Source organism: Panthera uncia, chromosome B1 (genome assembly GCF_023721935.1).
Source record: "Panthera uncia isolate 11264 chromosome B1, Puncia_PCG_1.0, whole genome shotgun sequence".
NCBI lineage: Eukaryota > Metazoa > Chordata > Mammalia > Carnivora > Felidae > Panthera > Panthera uncia.
Genome location: NC_064811.1, coordinates 100,109,093 through 100,113,342, shown reverse-complemented (window position 1 = coordinate 100,113,342; position 4,250 = coordinate 100,109,093). Strand labels below are relative to the sequence as shown.

General features: G+C 36.3%; 1 non-coding gene across 1 annotated transcript; it reads right to left on the bottom strand.

Annotated features, from left to right (window-relative positions):
* Positions 1 to 1,805: 1,805 nt before the first annotated feature.
* On the bottom strand, positions 1,806 to 1,908 carry LOC125924053 (U6 spliceosomal RNA). The gene has a single exon (XR_007458240.1). It is a non-coding gene; the product is annotated as a U6 spliceosomal RNA (small nuclear RNA).
* Between the last annotated feature and the right edge of the window lie 2,342 nt (positions 1,909 to 4,250).

Below are 4,250 nucleotides of genomic sequence, written 5' to 3'. Positions count from 1 at the left end.
CCTTTTGTAGCAACGTGGATGGAACTGGAGAGTGTTATGCTAAGTGAAATAAGCCATACAGAGAAAGACAGATACCATATGGTTTCACTCTTATGTGGATCCTGAGAAACTTAACAGAAACCCATGGGGGAGGGGAAGGAAAAAAAAAAGAGGTTCGAGTGGGAGAGAGCCAAAGCATAAGAGACTGTTAAAAAAACTGAGAACAAACTGAGGGTTGATGGGGGGTGGGAGGGAGGGGAGGGTGGGTGATGGGTATTGAGGAGGGCACCTTTTGGGATGAGCACTGGGTGTTGTATGGAAACCAATTTGACAATAAACTTCATATATTGAAAAAAAAAATAAAGTGGGTCTCTTGTAAACACAATATAGATGGATCTTGTTCTCTTATCCATTCTGTTACCCTATGTCTTTTGATTGGAGCATTGAGTTCATTGACGTTTAGAGTGAGTACTGAATGATATAAATTTATTGCCATTATGTTGCTTGTAAAGTTTGAGTTTCTGGTGGTGTTCTCTGATCCTTTCTAGTCTTCGTTGCTTTTGCTATTTATTTATTTATTTATTTATTTATTTAAATCTTTTCTCCTCTCAGAGAGTCCCCCTTAAAATTTCTTGCAGGGCTGGTTTAGTGGCCACAAACTCCTTTAAATTTTGTTTGTCTAGGAAACTTTTTATCTCTCCTTCTGTTTTGAATGAGAGCCTTGCTGGATAGAGAATTCTTGGCTGCACAGTGAATATATCCTGCCACTCCTTTCTGGTCTGCCAAGTTTCTGTGGATAGGTCTGCTGTGAACCTGATCTGTCTTCCTTTGTAGGTTAAGGACTTTTTTTTCCCTTGCTGCTTTCATGATTCTTTTCTTGCCTGAGTATTTTGTGAATTTGACTATGATATGCCTTGATGATGGTCAGTTTTTATCGACTCTAATGGGAGTCCTCTGTGCTTTCTGGATTTTGATGTCTGTGTCTTTCCCCCAGGCTAGGAATGTTTTCTGCTATGATTTCCTTACATAATCCTTCTATTCCTGTTTCTCTCTCTTCCTCTTCTGGGACCCGTATGATTCTGATGTTGTTCCTTTTTAATGAGTCACTGATTTCTCTAATTCTTAAATTGTGTTCTTTTGCCTTAATCTCCTTTTTTCTTTCTGCTTCATTATTCTCCATAAGTTTGTCCTCTATATTGCCCATTCTCTGTTCTGCCTCATCCATCCTTGTTGCCATGGCCTCCATTCGAGATTGCAGCTCAGTTATAGCATTTTTAAAATTTTGTCCCGACTAGCCTTTACTTCTTTTATCTCCACAGAAAGGGATTCTAATCTATTTTCGACTCCAGCTAGTATTCTTATTATCGTGATTCTAAATTCTGGTTCAGACATCTTGCTTGTATCCGTGTTGGTTAAGTCCCTGTCTGTCATTTCTTCCTGCTCTTTCTTTTGGGGTAAATTTCTTCGTTTCATCATTTTGAAGGGATAAAAGGAGTTAATGAGCTGGAAAAATTAAAATTAATAAATTAAAATTAAAAAAATATTAAAATTAAAAAATTAAAAACAAATACACACATAGACAAAAATCGAATAAATGATGCTAGATCCCAGGTGTGTTTTGATCTGGGTGTTAAAAGTGGCTTGATAGATTAGAGAAAAAAGGGGAAAAAAAGGAAAAAAAAAGAAATTATTTAAAAATTTGGAAAAATGAATACACTGAAGTAGACTAAAATGAAATAATAGAAGTAAAATAGAATTTAAAAAATTTACACAAAAGTAAAAAATATAGTAGGAAAAATTGAAGAAAAATATTTTTAATAAAGGTTAAAAATATGGAATACTTCATGAATTTGCATGTCATCCTTGCACAGGGGCCATGCTAATCTTCTCTGTATCATTCCGATTTTAGTGTATGTGCTGCCAAAGCACTGTTTCTTTGTGTTTTTTGTTTTTTGTTTTTTTTTGCACAAAATTTCATGTCAGGAAACTATAAAATAGTGGGCTAATGCCTCCAAAGTACTGAGGAAAAATAATTTTGAATATTTCTTTTTTTTAAATTTCAGTATAGGTGATACACAATGTTATAATAGTTTCAAGTGCATGACATAGTGATTCAACAAGTGTATATGCTATGTGCACTACAGGTGTAGCTACCATCTGTCCTGTTAAATTGCTATTACAATATCAATGACTGTATTCCTTATGCTGTGCCTTTTAGTCCTATGACTTATTCATTCCATAACTGGAAGACTGTATCTCCCTCTCCCCTTCACCATTTGGCCCAACCCCACACTCCCCACCCTTCTGTCAACCATCTGTTTGTTGAATATATATTTCCATACTGAACTCCAAAGATTTTACCTGAGTACATGGGCTAATTAACAGTGTGGGAGAATAAAGTCCTAAGAGAAAACTTCAATCCCACCAGGTTAAAACGAAGAGGTTGGAGTTTGGTGCTGTCAGAGTACATAGGACTTGAGGAGCAAAATCCTAATAAGGCTAGCAGCACAGGAAAGAGAGCCTCAAAGTATCTGTGGAGTCTTCTCTCAGAACATTCTCCAATTCTTAAATTGTGCAGGTGAGGGGCAAGACTCTAAGTAACTGCAGTAGAAAGTAGTAACTAAGAAGCTAAAGCCCCAGGCAAATATCTTAGCAGCCACATAATGCTGGGGCAAGAGAACCCTAGGAAGGGTAACCTCCATAAAAACCTCAGGCTTTGATTTGATCTACTGAAGGGCAACCCATAGAAGTTAGGGCATGCATTAGTTTTGTAAGACTGCCATAACATATTACCACAAACTGGGTGGCTTGAAACAACAAAAATGTATTCTTTCACATTTCCAGATGTTAGAAGTCTAAAAACAAGGTGTCAGCAGGGCTAGGCTTTTTCAGAAGTGGGAGTATACTTTTTTGCTTCTTCTGGCTTTTGGTGGTTGCTGGCAATCCTCAGTGTTCTTTGGCCTAAAGACCAAAAATCCATCTCTGCCTCTGTTTTCACATAGCATTCCTCTCTGTGTGTCTGTATCGTTTTATGGCCTTCTTATAAGGACACAGCTCATTTGATTTAGAGCCCACTATAGCCAAGTAAGACATCTTAACTAAATCTGCAAAGATCTTATTTCTAAATAAACTCATATTCTGAGGTTCCAGGCAGACGTGAATTTGGTGGTGGGAAATGGGCAATATTCAACCCAGGGTTGGCACTAGTAAAATACACCTGTCCTAACAAAACAACAAGCCAGTCCTTAACAAAATTAGGGGAAATATGCTTATAATTTTTCTGCTTAATGGTAGAAAATTTAATCAAACTAATGTAATTTTTAATATACTATGTCTTGTATCAATTCATAAATTATAATGCATACATAAAAGGAATAGATCCAAAAACTTGGTAACCTAGAAAGAAACAATATAGATGTTTCAGATACTATGGTAATCAAGAAAATAGGGGGGAAAATAAGGAGAATATTAACAGAGACCCAGAGCTATAAAACAGAATAAATAGAAATACTAGAATAAAACTATCAAAATTGAAATTAATAATTCAATGTATAGATTCACTAACAGATTACACATAGCAGAAAAGAAGTTTCGTGAACTTAAAGAGAGGCCAGTGGAAGGAACCCAGACTTAAGCATAGAAAATAAAAAGGGATATACAATTTAGGAAAGAGCACAAGAGATGTAGAAAACAGTGTCAAGGTCAACATGTAAAAGCAGGTCTTCTTAAGGAGAGGAGAGAGAAAATAGGACATAACAATGTTTAAAAGAAACTGGCCTAGAATTTTCCACATAAATATCAAATTAGCAAGAAGCTCTACAAATCCCAAGTATAAATTCTTGTAGGCAGGTACATCACAGTGTAACTTCTAAAAACAAAGAGAAAATCTCTGAAGCCAAAGGTAGAAGAAAAGATACCTTCAAAGAAGAAATGGTTAAGGAGCGCCTGGGTGGCTCAGTGGGTTAAGCATCTGACTCTTGATTTCAGCTCAGGTCATGATCTCATGGTTTGTGAGATGGAGCCCCATGTGGGGCTCTTCACTGACAACACGGAGCCTGCCTAAAATTCTCTCTCCCATTCTCTCTGCCCCTCCCCTGCTCGTGTACGCTCTCTCTCAAAACATATAAATAAACTTAAAAAAACATTTAAGATGTCAACTGAATTTTAAACAGAGACAATTAAGCTAGAATACAATAAATTGTCATCTTTAACATGTTGAAAATAACTGCCAACTTATAATTCTATTCCTTGTGAAAATACTTTTCAAAAGT